The sequence below is a fragment of the Pleurodeles waltl genome, chromosome 12 (assembly GCF_031143425.1).
Source record: "Pleurodeles waltl isolate 20211129_DDA chromosome 12, aPleWal1.hap1.20221129, whole genome shotgun sequence".
NCBI classification, from domain to species: Eukaryota; Metazoa; Chordata; class Amphibia; order Caudata; family Salamandridae; genus Pleurodeles; species Pleurodeles waltl.
Window position 1 is genome coordinate 242,225,887 of NC_090451.1, and position 18,171 is coordinate 242,244,057.

Consider the following 18,171-nt stretch of genomic DNA (forward strand, 5'->3'; position numbering starts at 1 on the left):
GCGGTACACACCGCCGCGCTCAAAATACACACACATTTACAAAACACAACCACATTGGACAATTCAAAATACAGGGAGTGCAGAATTATTAGGCAAATGAGTATTTTGACCACATCATCCTCTTTATGCATGTTGTCTTACTCCAAGCTGTATAGGCTCGAAAGCCTACTACCAATTAAGCATATTAGGTGATGTGCATCTCTGTAATGAGAAGGGGTGTGGTCTAATGACATCAACACCCTATATCAGGTGTGCATAATTATTAGGCAACTTCCTTTCCTTTGGCAAAATGGGTCAAAAGAAGGACTTGACAGGCTCAGAAAAGTCAAAAATAGTCAGATATCATGCAGAGGGATGCAGCACTCTTAAAATTGCAAAGCTTCTGAAGCGTGATCATCGAACAATCAAGCGTTTCATTCAAAATAGTCAACAGGGTCGCAAGAAGCGTGTGGAAAAACCAAGGCGCAAAATAACTGCCCATGAACTGAGAAAAGTCAAGCGTGCAGCTGCCACGATGCCACTTGCCACCAGTTTGGCCATATTTCAGAGCTGCAACATCACTGGAGTGCCCAAAAGCACAAGGTGTGCAATACTCAGAGACATGGCCAAGGTAAGAAAGGCTGAAAGACGACCACCACTGAACAAGACACACAAGCTGAAACGTCAAGACTGGGCCAAGAAATATCTCAAGACTGATTTTTCTAAGGTTTTATGGACTGATGAAATGAGAGTGAGTCTTGATGGGCCAGATGGATGGGCCCGTGGCTGGATTGGTAAAGGGCAGAGAGCTCCAGTCCGACTCAGACGCCAGCAAGGTGGAGGTGGAGTACTGGTTTGGGCTGGTATCATCAAAGATGAGCTTGTGGGGCCTTTTCGGGTTGAGGATGGAGTCAAGCTCAACTCCCAGTCCTACTGCCAGTTCCTGGAAGACACCTTCTTCAAGCAGTGGTACAGGAAGAAGTCTGCATCCTTCAAGAAAAACATGATTTTCATGCAGGACAATGCTCCATCACACGCGTCCAAGTACTCCACAGCGTGGCTGGCAAGAAAGGGTACAAAAGAAGGAAATCTAATGACATGGCCTCCTTGTTCACCTGATCTGAACCCCATTGAGAACCTGTGGTCCATCATCAAATGTGAGATTTACAAGGAGGGAAAACAGTACACCTCTCTGAACAGTGTCTGGGAGGCTGTGGTTGCTGCTGCACGCAATGTTGATGGTGAACAGATCAAAACACTGACAGAATCCATGGATGGCAGGCTTTTGAGTGTCCTTGCAAAGAAAGGTGGCTATATTGGTCACTGATTTGTTTTTGTTTTGTTTTTGAATGTCAGAAATGTATATTTGTGAATGTTGAGATGTTATATTGGTTTCACTGGTAATAATAAATAATTGAAATGGGTATATATATGTTTTTGTTAAGTTGTCTAATAATTATGCACAGTAATAGTCACCTGCACACACAGATATCCCCCTAACATAGCTAAAACTAAAAACAAACTAAAAACTACTTCCAAAAATATTCAGCTTTGATATTAATGAGTTTTTTGGGTTCATTGAGAACATGGTTGTTGTTCAATAATAAAATTAATCCTCAAAAATACAACTTGCCTAATAATTCTGCACTCCCTGTACACACACCTGATACACATACACACACCACACACCCATACAATATAAAACACACACCCACATCACCCACAAACCCTTACGACCAGAATTGCTAAAGAAGGCCAGAGAGAGACACCACCATCAACAAACTAGCATCCACAGGCACACAACACCATCACTCACACAACATCCACGCACCTCACACAACACACACAAACACATCCCCTCACACCTCAATACACACCACCTCACACATCACCCACACCAACCCATGGCACCGCAAAGACACCCCACGTTCTTTGAGGAGGAGCTCAGGGTCATGGTGGAGGAAATCATCCGGGTAGAGCCACAGCTATTCGGATCACAGGTGCAGCACACCTCCATAGCTAGGAAGATGGAGCTGTGGCACAGAATCGTAAACAGGGTCAACGCAGTGGGACAGCATCCATGAACACGGGATGACATCAGGAAGAGGTGGAACGACCTACGGGGGAAGGTGCGTTCCATGGTCACAAGAGACCAGATTGCAGTTCAGAGGACTGGCGGCAGACCCCCACCTCCTCCCCCACAACTAACAACATGGGAGGAGCAGGTCTTGGCTATACTGCACCCTGAGGGCCTCGCAGGAGTAGCAGGAGGAATGGACTCTGGTAAGTCAACTATTTACTACCATATCCCCCACCCTACCTGCATGCTATCACATACCCCTGCCCTCACCCTCACCCCCAACACCTCACATATGCCCCACTATCACAAACCACCCATCCCAACACCAAGCCCTGCATGCAACAACAAAGCATGGACACCCATCACCAAAGCATGTCCACTACAGATACCCACACAGATCCCAAAACAATTATCACATAAGGTCCTACACAAGAATGTAAGCACTGGGGTACAGGATCACCCACCCATTGCACACAATGGCACACACAGATGCAATAATCATGCCTTTACACCCCTGCAGGACCCCTACCCAACATCACCGGACAGGAGGTTCCAGACATGTCCACCTAACCCTTAGGGACAGACCCAGACAACTATTCACAGGGTATAGGATCCTTGTCCTCACCTATTAGCCACACACAGTGCCTCTGGAGTTGCCCCATCACATAAGGGATGCTGCTATTCCTCAGAATGGAAGCGTCATGCACTGATCCAGGAAACTTGGCATTCACATGGGGGATGTACTGGTTGCCCAAACACACCATCTCCACATTCATTGAATGATAGCTCTTCCGGTTTCTGGTCACCTGTTCACTCCTGCGGGGGTGTACCAAGGCCACATGTGTCCCATCAATGGCACCTATGATGTTGGGGATATGTCCCAGGGCATAGAAGTCACCTTTCACTGTAGGCAAATCCTCCACCTGAGGGAAAATGATGTAGTTGCACATGTGTTTAAGCAGGGCAGACAACACTCTGGGCAACACGTTTGAGAACATAGGCTGGGACATCCTTGATGCTATGGCCACTGTAGTCTGAAAAGACCCACTTGCCAGGAAATGGAGTACTGACAGGACCTGCACTAGAGGGGGGGTTCCTGTGGGATGGCTGATAGCTGAACTCAGGTCTGGCTCCAACTGGGCACACAGTTCATGGATTGTTGCACGATCAAGTCTGTAGGTGAATATTACATGTCTCTCTTCTATTGTCGACAGGTCCACCAGCGTTCTGTACACTGAAGGATGCCGCCATCTCCTCACCTGCCCCAGCAGACGTGCCCTATGGATGAAAACAGTGAGCACAGAGTTAGCCAACACTGAGGTAGTAAAAAAAGAATTTATTGCACACATTTGTCAATCGGCTATGTGCCTGTCTCTGTGTGTATGCAAGGCCTAGATATATGTGACGCATTAAAAAATAATGCCATGTGGCCCCCTGAAATGGCGGCTGCCTGACCTGTAATGTGGGACAAGGGGATATAAGGTAACTGCGCTGGCGTTGTACACCGTCGTGGTAGACGGTCGAAGACCGCGGCGCAATCCTGCAATGGTTAACATTGGGCCCTATGGGTCCCAGGAGCCAATGACGATGTACGCCGGCGGACGTGACCGCCATTTCCACTCTGTTCACTCACTTGATACCTGACCTTCGACAGGAGAGGACCTACACTGCAAATGCTGTTGTGACCTCAGTCTGAAAGCGACGATGGCTCATGTGTCTGGAGAAAGGGCCCCTGCCTTCACATCGGAGGAGTTGGAGAAACTAGTGGATGGGGTCCTCCCCCAGTACAAGCTACTCTATGGTCCTCCAGACAAACAGGTGAGTACACTGTGAGCATGCTGTATGGGCAATGCCTGTTTGGAGTGGTGGGGATGGAAGATACAGGGGGGGGGGGAGAACTGAGGCCTGCATGAGTGGACGGCGAGTGTTTGGCCCACGTTCCCACCCTTGCCCTGACGCACAATGACTGTGATGGTCCGGACGGTTAAAGTTTTTCCTTTTCCACTGTACTATTCCTCTAGGTCAGCGCCCACCAGAAGAAGGATATTTGGCGTGCCATAGCCAAGGACGTCCGGACCCTGGGGGTCCACCACAGACGGAGCACCCACTGCCAGAAAAGATGGGAGGACATTCGCAGCTGGAGCAAGAAGACGGCGGAGGCCCAGCTGGGGATGGCCTCCCAACGTGGGAGGGGTGCCCGTCGCACCATGACCCCCCTGATGTTCCGGATCCTGGCGGTGGCATATCCGGAGTTGGATGGGCACTTGAGGGCATCACAGCAGCCACAAAGGGGTGAGTACACTCTCATTCAGCTGACTCTGCGCGCATTACGAGGTGTCTGGGTGGGGGAGGTGGGCAGTGGGTTTCCCTAGGCCAGGGCGAGCTTTGTAGGCAAGGACCCTTTGTGAGGCAGGCTATGTGGCACCCCAACCCCACCAGTGGTAAGAGCCATCTATGCATGTGTGCAGCAATCGGGCATAGGCCTTGTACCCCATGTCCCCGTGAATAATTAGGGAACTCTAAGTGCATGGCATACTGCAGAGGGCTGCTGTGTCTGTAGTGTCCGCCAACGGTAGCGGTATTGCATACACTGAACATGTCTTTCTTCTTTCTCCCCCCCCATCTCCCCCTTTTGTGATCTCCCTGTTCTTGTGTGCATTAGCATCATCAGGTGGAGGAGCAGTGCCACCGGAGCAGGAGGGAGCTGCATCCCACATGGCCCTGGAGGGCGAGACAATGGAGTCTGAAGTCACCAGTGGGACAGAGGGCGTGGGGAGCTCACGGCGGGGACAGGAGCAGAGACCAGCGACACCAACTCCTCCTGGGATGGGAGCTCCCTTGCGGTGGCGGGCCCCTCTGTGCCCACCACATCAACAGGTACAGCCGCCACCCCCCCTACCAGCACCACCCTCCCAGCAGCCCCTCAGCGTGTGTCCCGTGGCCGCTTACCCAGGAGGGTGGGCATCTCCTTCGCCCCAGGCACCTCAGGCCCTGCCCCAGTCAGCCCTGCTGCCCTCAGTGAGGAGGCCATTGACCTCCTGAGATCCCTCACTGTTGGGCAGTCTACCATTCTGAATGCCATCCAGAGTGTAGAGGCAGTTGCAGCAAACAAATGCATACCTGGAGGGCATTCATTCTGGCCAGGCAGCCCAACAGAGAACATTTCATAGTCTGGCCTCAGCACTGATGGCAGCCATTGTGCCTGTGTCCAGCCTCCCCCCTCCAACTTCCTCCACCCATACCCAATCCCCTGTACCTCAGCCTATCCTAAGCAAACCATCAGACCAGCATGCACACACTTCAACACACAAGGGTGGCTCAGGCAAACATAAGCACCACACATCCCACAGGCACTCACACAAGCATCATACCCATGCACACATACCAACATCCACTGCCTCCACTGTGTCCCCCTCCTCCACGTCTCCCTCCCAGTCTCGTCTCCACTCACACCTGCATGCACTACATCCTCAGCCACTACCTCCATCACCAGCATGCCCATCACCACACACCGCTCACATGCACTCACCACCCCCACTACCTTTCACACATCCCGTGTTCTCTCCCTGTGTGTCTGTGAGCCCTCCTCCCAAAGTACACAAACGCGGTCACACACCCACCCAACAGCCATCCACCTTACAACAGCCTACAGCCCATGCACCTTCACCCAAAGTCACCAAACGAACACCTACTACAACCACTTCCTCTTCCTCCACTCCCATACCCCCTCCATCTATCCGTCCCAATGTGTCCAAAAAACTTTTCCTATCAAATATTGATCTCTTCCCTACACCTCCCGTCCCCTAGGGCCCGCCTTTCCAGGTCCTAACCCAGCACCTCAGCCACCACATCACCGGGCACAGTGGTGCCAGCAATAACAGGATTTTGGAGTGCGCCATGCAACAGAGCTACCAGTGTCCCAAGGAGCGTGGGCAAAGACATTCTGCCACCTCCAGGGATAAGGCCAAAACACCTGCTACCAAGGGCTCAGTCAAGACAAAGATTGAAAGTGGCAAGACAGCTGCACCACCATCCAAGGTTGGGAAGGGCTGAAAATCAAAGGCAGGTCCACGTCGACGCTAACCTGCACGGCGGACAAAACCGCCGCTACTGACACCGCCACCAGCACCCCAGACACTGAGCCCTTCACCAGCACTGCCGCCAGCGAGCCCGCCACCAGCACCGCCGCTACTGACACTGCCGCCAGCACCACAGTCAGTGAGCCTGCCACCAGCACCACCGCTACTGACACCGCCGCCAGCACCCCAGACACTGAGCCCTTCACCAGCACCGCCGTCAGTGTGCCCGCCACCAGCACCGCCGTGACTGACACCGCCGCCAGCACCGCAGTCAGTGAGCCCGTCACCAGCACCGCCGCTATTGACACCGCCGCCAGCACCCCAGACAATGAGCCCTTCACCAGCACCGCCGTCAGTGAGCCCACCACCAGCACCACCGCTACTGACACCGCCGCCAGCACCACAGTCAGTGAGCCTGCCACCGGCACCGCCGCTATTGACACCGCCGCCAGCACCCCAGACACTGAGCTCTTCACCAGCACCGCCGTCAGTGAGCCCCCCCACCAGCACCGCCTCTAGTGACACTGCCGCCAGCACCGCAGTCAGTGAGGCCGCCACCAGCACTGCCACTACTGACACCGCCGCCAGCACTGCAGTCAGTGAGCCCGCCACCAGCACCGCCGCTACTGACGCTACCGCCAGCAGCCCCGCAACATCCTGAGCCAGTGGCACCACCGCAAACATGGCTGCCTTCTCCAGTGGTCAGTCGTACGAGGCTGGTGGTCAGTTCCAGGAGCATGGGCAGCTTGCATGTTGCACCACAGTCAGTGGAGTATCACATCCACTACCTCAGTCCTTGGCAGGATGAAGCACTCTGGGCACAAAGCCCCCTCCAGAACCAGTGGAGAAAGGCATCCACTACCTCAGTCCTTGGCAGGATGAAGCACTCTGGGTACAAAGCCCCTACAGAACCAGTGGAGAAAGGCATCCACTACCTCAGTCCTTGGCAGGATGAAGCCCTCTGGGCACAAAGCTCCTCCAGAACCAGTGGAGTATCACATCCAGTACCTGAGTCCTTGGCAGGATGAAGCACTCTGGACACAAAGCCCCCTCCAGAACCAATGGAGTATCACATCCACTACCTCAGTCCTTGGCACGATGAAGCACTCTGGGCACAAAGCCCCCTCCAGAACCAGTGGAGAAAGGCATCCACTACCTCAGTCCTTGGCAGGATGAAGCAGTCTGGGCACAAAGCCCCCTCCAGAACCAGTGGAGAAAGGCATCCACTTGTGATACTGTGGCTTTGCACTCCCCAAGATAAAGCAGTGGGCAACCCACCCACTGTAAAGACTTGTGATACTGTGGCTTTGCACTCCCCAGGATAAAGCAGTGGGCAGCCCACCCACTGGAGAGACTTGAGAGACTGTGGCTTTGCACTCCCCAGGATAAAGCAGTGGGCAGCCCACCCACTGGAGAGACCTGAGAGACTGTGGCTTTGCACTCCCCAGGATGCAGCAGTGGGCAAACCACCCACTGAAGAGACTTGAGAGACTGTGGCTTTGCATTCCCCAGGATAAAGCAGTGGGCAACCCACCCACTGTAAAGACTTGAGAGACTGTGGCTTTGCACTCCCCAGGATAAAGCAGTGGGCAAACCACCCACTGGAGAGACTTGAGAGACTGTGGCTTTGCACACCCCAGGATACATCAATGGACATGGAGCCCCCTCGTGGAGCTGGCGTCATGCACTCATCTGGCTGAGGTGCCCCCCTTCCCTTCCCCCTGAGGTGCCTGTTTCATTTCGATCTGATGCCCCAGCAGTGTTCTCTCCGTTTCGAGTCTGGTATCTAGTGTGGGCCTCGCCCATGCATTTTGGGCCCAGTGGTCCACGGACTATGAATGGTGCACTACCCGGACTTGATTGGTTGGTGTACATAATTGTTTATACTGTATATACAGTTTTGACTAATGGATTTTTATTGATTACAATCGTTAAACTCATTTCCTTTTGTCCATGCGTTCTTGAAGGCGAAGGTGGGGGGGTGCAAATGTAATGTTGCAGCATGTATTGGTGTGTATGTTGTTGTGGGTGTGGGTGAGGGTGGGGTTGGGGTGGGGGTTTTGCGTGTGTGTGTATCACTCTCTTTTCCCTCCCCCCTCCCCTGTGTTGTAGGTGCAGTACTCACCGTGGTCATCGTCGCCGTCGCCTTTCGTGCTCCTGGTAGAGGAGCAGGAATACTATCGCAGTGAGTATTTAGAGTTCAGGCTCCATGGCGTCCTGGTTCCTCGTGGGTTGTGTAGAGGTGAGTGTTTTTCCTTCCAAGTCCTGTTTCCGCTGTGTTTTTATTCGCATTGAATCCACCCCGGAAAAGGTGGTGGATTGGCCTGTCATAATAGTGTGGGCGGTACATTGTCTTCCGCCTGTCTGTTGGCGGTGACCGCCATGCTGTTTGTTTGTACCGCTGTGGCGGTCAGAGTGTTAAAGTGGCTGTCTATGTTGGCGGTTTCCGCCATGGTCGTGATTCCATTTTTTTTACCACCGGCCTGTTGGCGGTCTTAGTGCCGCTTTAACACCGACCGCCAGGGTTGTAATGAGGGCCAATGTGTCTACCCCATGCAAAAACATCCTGCAGTGTCCATCCTTCTGGTGCACGGACTGATGCTCTAATGCATACCGGTATGGAGTGGAAACGTTTGCTGCAGTGGGTGAGGGTTTGGGATACTGGTGTGAGTTGTTCGATCGATCTCAGCTTCCAGTTGCAGGGGGTGCTGTCTTCAACCATAGTAACCACATGATGGGAATGAGCTGTTTGACGCGGCAGCACAAGTGGACTTGCAGCAGCCCTGCACAGGAAGGATATGTGGTGAGCTTTTTTACAACACAGCTTTCTTTCTCCTGGTACTGAGCATCAACTTTTCCACATTCCAAATGAGTATGAATTATCTTGTCTGGGTAGGTGAGAGGTGTAAGCTCAGAGTCCGCCACTCATTAACACACTACTTCATGTGTGCAGATTTTCTGTGGCCCGGCCTGGAGTGCTACAGCCTGCCCACATATGTTTCAAACATGGAATATCCATACATTCAGGAGCAGGACAGCCTAGCATAAGGCAGGCAGATTCCTTGAAAGATCCTGGCAAGTAGTTATGTGTGCAGTATAGGGATAACAAAGACCTTGAAGAGCAGTTATGTGGAACACTAATCCACAAGACTCCTGTGAGTCAGGGAGGTAATGTGATGCATTGGGAGTCATCATTTATTGATGTTCTAACCTATTTGTGCTTCACAAGTGATTGGTCAGGCCCACTCCCCTTATTTAGTATGTGGATAGGTTCCAAGTCTCCATCCACAGACAAGGGATTCAAACCTGCAAAATGTATTTTAGTTTATCTGAAAGCTTACAAAGGCTCAACAACTTAAGAAGCTATGTGAAAGTCTCATATTTTGAGGTTCATACCTTGCTGTCCTAGATCTGCTCTCCCAAAGAAGAGTGCAATAAGTCTCTGGGTTCTTCGCTGTGACTAATGGAAGGATAGAGACGGAGTGATTTACAGAGCTTCATAAAGACCTTGACCAACTATGCCACTTGATGTTGCGCCTCGTTGGTCAGTGAGTGCTAATTATGTCCTCTGAACTATTTTGAGAGAGAGGGTAGTATGGAGCAACATTGGCTTGGCTTATTCTGAAAGCACCCCATGTGTGATAGTTCTGCTTCTTAGAGCTTCATTTGTCTGAGATATTCACTTAGCTTCTGAAGTTGCTGAGCATTTAGGCCTCGAGATAAACTATAACAAATTGCACTTCCTCTCACAGCAGAGAATTTAGCACTTGGAACAGTTTTGGACACAGATCACAAAATATGTCAGTTGGAGGAAACACTACCTTTGGTCCACTAGAACTGCATCTCCCTTCTAACGGTTCCTCATCCTACAACTAGATTGAGCTCCTCCATTCTGGGATCAATTACTTTCCACAGTTTTGTTGTACTTCTTGAAAAGCGTACAAAAATGTCTCACGGCTGAGTGTTGCCAGAAGTAAAGAATAAGGAAGGACAGGATACATTTAACACCCAAAGCTTTACAATCCTTGGTGGTGCCAGAAAGTGAGACCATTTGACATTCTCCACAAGATATGGAAGGGAGTTGTGAAGGTAGTTCTACAAGCCATTCCTCAGTAGAGCCATCCAAAGTATAGGATTGTGGATTCTGAAGACCACTATAATGTGAAGTTCACGAATATTCAGGCACTTTAAGTTCCTGATATAATTGATTACTCTCACTGTTGAAGTGTTTGGCAGCTAAATTGCTAAATAAAACAAAAGTCCTATTCTTTGAGGTCAAGCATGACTCGTGTAATTGGTCGCGCCTCCTGTCTGTAAATATTTGTGTGTAGTCATGGGTACATTATATACGTTCCCAACCTCTGTTAGGCTGCTTTAAAGCAAGTTGGTTGTGTGTGCTTTCTGTGCATGCAATAACCTCCAGGTTAATTATAGATTTGATGTGTTCCACTCTTGTCACAAATTATTGTACAATACTTGATTTATACTTCTTTCAATAGTTGGAAGAAGTCATGCACTTTTTGACCATTTAATCAGTTTCAAACTATATTTGATTCTTTCTTGAGCTTCTCAATCCTTCTCCTTTTCCAGTTCCTTCTCAATCCTTTTCCAGTTCATCCTAGATATCAGTAACACTATGGCGCCCCATAATGCTATGCAACTCAGACTGAGGGCTTTGTGCCCTATTTTTACTATGTACACTTGAAAATTATATCCTTTATTGTAAAGTGAAATGTAGTTTTGCACCTTCATGTACATAAGATATTTACATGGTGTACGGCACACTGAAACTCTCTATGCTATACAAAACAATTTTAAGCAAAGTAAACATAGCATGTTAATTCTGTGTTCTCCAAAGATCTCAGTGGTGGCGATGACTCCTTAACTAAAATGGAATTGTACAAGTTACCAAGATCAAAGCCATTCTTAGCACTGAATTAAGGGAGAACTTGTGATAGTCCTCAGGAAAAAAGGAATTAACTAACTCAGTTTATAGGGGTGGGGTTCATGACATAAGTTGTAACTTCTTGTGAAAATCGGAAGACAACAATCTGTACTTTACAACTATTTCTGCATATTTGGTGTGACTTTACCTTTGCCTAACTTTGTCACTATGATACTCTTAAAGTACAACACATTTTTGGCTGTGGTCCGTTTATAGGAAAATGCATTCATGAATAAATAAATTTTAGTTGTCCAGTTCATGGCATAAGAAAAGGGGCATGGAGCTTCATAACAGGCTTGCTTCCCAGACCTGAATGTGGAAGGCAGGAAAGGTTAACAAAAGGTCAGAAGAAAAATGTGTGCATGTGATTTGGTTGGTCACGGAAAAATATAGAGGTAAATGCCACTGGACCCAAGTTAAGAAAAAATAAAAATCAACCAACAAGGCAGGCATAGATGTACAGTGAACATATGGCTGGTAAGCCATTTGAGAGGGTGTAGACATAGGCATGTATGACCTGAGGGTCTGATCAGAATGTGGGCAACTGCATGCTATGTAGACTGCAATCTGGAGATGGAATATTTAGAAGGACCCAGATGAAGGGCATTGTTCTACCGCAGCTGAGAAGCTTCAAAGGCTCTAACAGTTGTCTGTCTGTGGTAAATCGAAATAAATAATGAGAAAACAGGATTTGGTAACATCTGATACCTGGGCTTTCAAGAGTAGGTCTGCATCCGGGCAAATAGGTTTTGAAAAGAAATAGATGGCTTTTGTCAGAAGTCTACAGAATGTGGCCACACAAGGGTGCTCCTCTGTTTAACTGGTAGCTAAAGAAGGTTTGTTTTTAGTAGATTATACTTCAGAAAACATTCGACCTCCACCCTCTAATAGTGCTCCAAAATGAACGAATCTTACCATTGCCACCATTGATCTTATCTTCCAGGTTGATAACTATTTTGCTGTTAATGATATGCATGTACATTTCACCCAACAGCTGTGTAGCAAAATAATGAATATCGTGAGATAAATGCTAACTTCAAGATGATATTGTAGACTTCAACCATTCTTTGTTTGGATGTAGTCTGGCAACAGGATTTAGTCAATGCACCAAGCTGAAACAAAGACAGGTTTAACTGATTTGTCAGCTGTTCTGAAGGTGTCAAAAAGTTGTAAAAGAAACAGTGTTGCAGCAGCACAACCATCCGCCTCCATTCTCGTATCATTCACCAATGAAGTAGCCAAAATCTTTTTGTTTGTGTGGGACCGATAAGCCTAATTGTTGGGCCAACCATTAATAATATATGGTAACACATGGGTTATGATCAGATCTCAAGTAAAAGTAAGGTAAATCAAATTTGGGTTTGACATTGGTTTGGATTCCAGGTGGAAGGCAGGGAGGTGAACAATGAATATTTTTATCATTTTGTAATGAAAACAAGCTGTTCCACAGCAATCAACATCAAAACCACCCAGTACTTTGTTGTCATGTGTGTGTAGGTGATTAAGGGTTAATATGTTTTTTTATATAGTATTTGCAATATAAATCTGAGTTGAGCATAGCATGACCTACTTCATCTGGTATGAATTAGTTATTTTGATACTGTGTAATCTTGTCTGTTCTTTTTCTTTCCTGCTGTCTGTTACATATTAACGTGGTCTTCCTCCCTTCTCCTCCAACTCTAGGCGTCCCAAGGTTCCCCACTCTGAGTGTTTTTAGTTTCTTGTGTCTGTTGGGTCAGGTAGTTTCTTTATCATTTCAGCCCAGTTTACTGACTCTGCCATAGTCCTTACAGTTCCAGGTGATAGTCATGCAACTTCTCAGCCATAGCCAAATCTGTTGAAGGCCTTTACCTGCATGCTTCTTTCGGGCCTTGAAGATTCCACCAATGAATGGCTATCCTGCACTTCAACAGTATGTTGCCCAAGACTGCAAATGTGTATTCCATTCTACCCTTTTTGGGCTTTGGTATGATATCAAGAAGGTGTTGCTTTATTGAGATTCTCAGTATGGTGCCTGTTGTGGGTTGCAATCTGGCCACCACCCTCTCCCGGTATTCTTATATTGCTCTGCAGTGCCATGTCATATGTATAAAGGAGGCTTACAGCTCTTAACATCTCAGGCATCTATATTTTGGGTGTGTCTTTCTGAGTTTTTGTGGGGTTAGGCATGTGTCTGTAAGGCGTGAATGTGTTCATTTGAACCTCCTATTACTCAGTGCATTTCTTAACCCTAGAGCAAGCCATCTCTCATTCTTTTCATCTAAGGTATATTGCACATCGTCCTTGCTTTTTCTGTCACACCCTCAACTGGGTTTTTCTGTCTGCCTTCAGGGTTCTATATAGCAGGGAAACTAGCCTGTGGTCCTGTTTCAGTTACAGCATGAACTTCAGTATTGATGAGGTCTTGGGTTTGTGTATGAACTCTGTCCATACTGGCTAGATTGGCATACTGAACACCCTTCCCAAATTGACCCCAAACAGCTTTTGTACTTCTCCAGACATGATGAAAGTGTTCTTGGGTACAGGTCTTCTAATGTGTTTGTACCCAATTTTTCTCCATCTAACCACAGGCATACCACGTGCCAAATGTTCCAACAGCTGCAGGGCCCATATGTCTAAGGGCCCTGCAAAAGGATGTTGTCAGAGGACTCTTTTTAGTGCTACTACCAAGGCCATTCCTGTCTGTCGAACTATATATGGGCGAAGAGGTTCTTTCTCGCAGAAGTTCCATCAGAATTACTGCCTCTAGGGTGTCATTCAGCCACTATTTTGTCTAGTTGCCTCCCTCTGTCTGTCCCCTTATTGTATGCTGAATTTTTAGTGCTATGTTATATAGCTCCAAGCTGGGAGTCCAAGGCCTTTATCCTCCCAGTCTAGCTTTAGTGTGCCCAGTTTAAACCTGATTCTTTTCCCTGCCCAAGCCAAGTAGAACAGGGGGCTGTCTAGGTCCTTAACTGTTGATCTTACATTGAATTATGTAGCACTTACAGGCTTCGAGGAAGGAAGATAATTTTTACTACTGCATTTCTTCTCGTGATCGAGAGGGGCAAGGTGTTCCAGAGTTGACCCAATCTTGTTAGTCCTTGTATCACTCTGCCAATATTGTATTTCTGTTGTTTTTCCATCAATTGGAGCATCTGCCTTTCCATGTACCTAATAGTTTCTGCCTCCCACTTTACTCTCAGGTCTGGTATGGTCTGTTGACTTTTCTACCATCTGTCCCAGAGGAAAAAGGAATGTCTTTCCACAGTCAATTCAGAGTCTGGAAATTGAACCAAATCTGTCTAGGTCATGAAAGAGAAACGGAACTTGTGGGGCCATCTGAAATACACTAACGTGTCATCAGCAAACATAATACTGTGTGGACAGGAGCTCTCACTCTAATGCGCCTTTTGGAGTTTTGTCGCCAAATGCTTCATTGCGAAGGCAGACAGCTTAGAACACAGTGAGCACACCTGCCTGGTATCTCTTGATCTTCCCAGACCTCAGCCGCCTGTCCAGTGCCCTCCCACTCCCATATAGAGCAGACAGGGCCAACCCATAAAATTGGGTTCAAGGCCTATAGCCCTTAATAATGCATCATATATTCCCAATCAAAAGCTTTCTCTGTCATGTGCGACCTGCACACACTCCTCATCTGTTACTTCTATTATGCGTATAACATGATTAAGCCTATTGAGGTCCTTCTGAGTCCTTTGTGCAGGAATAAACCAGCATTGATCCCTGTGTGCTATAACATTCAGAAGTCTATTAGGCAGGACCTTTCTAATGATCTTCATGGCTGTATTTATCATTGGTGGTGGCCTGTAAGAGGCAGGGTTAAGCACGTCTTTACCCAGTTTGAGCATTTTTACAATAACAGCCTCTCTCATACCTGGGAGTGTTCCTGGAGTCCTGACCTAGGAACCTTTCCAAGAGCTGTCTTCCAAATGTGTGGTAAAAATCTGTTGGGAGGCCATCCCAACACAGAACCTTCCCTTTGCCATTTTCCAGATTGTCTCCTATATTTCCTCTCTTCGAAGTTCGGGTTCTGGTTCCTTTGTCTGATCCTCTAAGAGCATGGTAAGTGTGATTGCTTGCAGAAAGGCCTCTGGAAGTTTATATAGCTGTGCCACGTAATCTAGTAGTGTTTCATTAATGCTAATTTGAGTTGAGGCTTGAGTTCCTTTAGTCCTTTTACCCCAATATAAAATGATTAGACTGCTCCCTGTTTAATAGCCAGGCCAGCAATTTGCCTGCCTTGTGCCCCTCCCTGAGAAGCAGTGCTATCACATGAAATATTAGGGCCCTTCACAGGATGTGATAAGGGCCCTTCAAGTCTTCAATATCGCACAAGAATTCCTAGTCTTTGGCCTAAATGGGGTCCCCTGAAGGGTTGGGCTCCCCTCCTGCACTGGAGGGGCCTGAGTTACACTCCTTCTGCAAAGCCTCGGTCTGTGTTTCCCAAGAGTGAATTTATCCTAGGCATCCCACATTTTCACCAGTTCTTTTTTTTCCTATAGGAGGTTTGATCTAGCACACTATTGTAATATCAAAACTCTGGAGTTGGCAAGACTTTCATTCTTTGTAGTGAGGGTGATCTGCAAATGTTGTCTGCCTAAATATACATTATTCATGCATTCCCTACTTAAGACTATCTTCATGGCTTCCTATTTCGTAAATCAACTGTCTGTCGACCCCCAGGTATGTTCCAAGTATATAGTGATTATGCGTCATATGTTTGAAAGGAATCCTGTATCTCGTAGGGCTTTGGGATTATACCCCTTGTCGCCACATAAGCATTCGTACTCCCACTAAATACATTTCTATCAGAAAGGGGAATGATCCGAGAGGAATCTACCCAGAAGCCTGGTCTGCTATATGTATTTTGTGTCCGTGTGTGAATAGCAGGAGTACTCCTTAACTGGGTGGAGGGTCCTTGAGAGGTCTGCACAATCCATTCTGTCTATTACCCCTGCTCGGACAGTCACTATACCCACTTTGTGTGTCTTTGGAGAGGGGTTCCTTTCTGTGTTGTAATTTAGGAAACTGTAAAAATTTGAAGCCCAGAGTGTTGGAACATCCAATTAGGACACTCTCAAGTACAGTAGTGTGATGAAGAATCATTTATCATATATATTCAGTGTCATCTCCCTGCCCTCCAGAAGCCCATAAATCAGAAAATATCTGTCCTCAATGTCTGTCTGTGCTGGAAGGCGACACTGGTGGCCATGTAGAGCGACACCCATGTTGGAATGGGGGAGTAAGTAGCCGAATATCATTGCACTCTCCATTTCTTCCTTACTTTTTTTTTTTCCTTGGTATATGTTATGTTAAATCTGAAGAAACTAATGTCCACCTTATGGGGTTTTAAAGAGTGCACCCTACAGTTTTTTACATATCCATTTAGCCCTCTAACTTTGCACATCAGCACTCTTTATGACTTTTATTGTGTTAGTCTTGGCTGTTCCTTGAAATATTCCACAAGGGTGAGCACACAGTTAGTACTTGCTAAGCGCTTTATACAGCTCTGCACAGGGAGTATCTGACCCGGCCATATAGGATGTCAGGATCCCTATTATTATAATACCATTTTAAAGAAAACATTAGCCAAAAATGTTCTATTTTTTTTAAACCATTAGATGCGTCTGGCCACTGCAATAACACATTCGATCAAATCAGGTGCTGGTCCCAGATATTTCTGCTAGGTTTTGCTGGTGGCTGGTTCTTCTGTTCTCATTCCTAGGTGGATCTCCAAATCCAAAGTACCGTCATTTTGTACTGTTATCTTCCTTTTACTTTGAGGGCTCCGTGTAGATCTCATGCCCCAGGAGTCCCCCATTGACTTACCAGTGCCTCGGCTGCAACGCTTGGCTGCCGGGGGGCTTACCACCCTCAGGAGCTCCAGTATCATTCTGCCACCCATCTAGAACCAGTCCCAAACTTCCTCAGGTGCAGTGAAGAAGTGTGAGCAAATATTGTGGATCATCTGCAACGTAGCTGGAAACAGGAACACATATTTCATGTTCATTGCTCTCAGCTTTTCCTTGATTGGCTTGATAGATTGAGTTTTGTGCTTTTTGAGTGCAGTCTGGGAATCTCATGATGGTTTTGTCCTCTGATTTTGGATCACCCTCCTTCCTGGCATGTTGAAATATAGTGTCTCGATCCTGGTAGTTCAGGATCCTTGTTATGATGGCTGTTATGGATGCCTCTGGGGACGAAAGCGCCTGAGACAGTGCCCTTTCAACCCTTTCTATGATAAAACAGCATGTACGGCCCTTGAATCCATAATGTCTTGAATCCAGTTTTAGGTTGAGCATAGCAGCGCACCAGCGCTACTTTTCCAACGTGTTGATATGTATCTGGGGTTCTAACCATGCCCACTGCACGCCCATCACTATCACTCGTTCATGGGCTTGCCTGTCAAAAATCCTTTATTTTCGTTGGTCAATGCTTTACATTTGTCCCTCCTTTGGGCGGTTTAGTTACGGCCTTGAACATCGCCTCTGTTACATGGCTAATTGCACGTTTGCCAATGCGTTTGACTGTTTGCGAACTTCTTTCTCCTTTTGTGTGCTGCTTCAAGCTGATGCCGTGGGGCTTTGAATCGGCTCGCTGATGTGAAACTATATTACTTTCATTTTCAATTTATGTGGTAAGAAAAGTCTGGTTAGGAGTTTACAGCGCTAATAGCTCTAATTCGAGCAAATGCGAGACCCATTGTATTGTAAATGCTGTTTCCTAAAGTGTTCTTTTGCTGCACCTTGTGCCCGCGAAGCTCCATCAAAAGTTACAGATGGTAGAAAAAGTGCATTTGTGCATTGTAGCTGATTCATAAAACTCAACTGAAATGTTCCTTTAAGGGAAAAAAACCCACTTATCATGCGATCTGCTTACTCTTGGGTTACTAAATGTTAAAAATTAAAAAACATCTAATGGTTCCCAGTAACCCACAAATAAACCGAAGTTTCAGCAACACGTCTTCACGTGATACTAAGTAATGTGCACTTGTGTTTTGAAAAGTATTTCATTTCTAAACAATTGAGATCGATTGTTGTAACTTGTTCACAAACCTTTCAATAATAGGTAATGATGCAAGCATCCGT

At 47.3% G+C, this 18,171-nt stretch overlaps 1 protein-coding gene across 1 annotated transcript in view; it reads left to right on the top strand.

The window, feature by feature from the left end:
* Positions 1–18,171, top strand: part of PHLPP2 (PH domain and leucine rich repeat protein phosphatase 2) — a 624,424-nt gene that overhangs the window by 335,053 nt on the left and 271,200 nt on the right. The gene's annotated exons all lie outside the window — the stretch shown is intronic.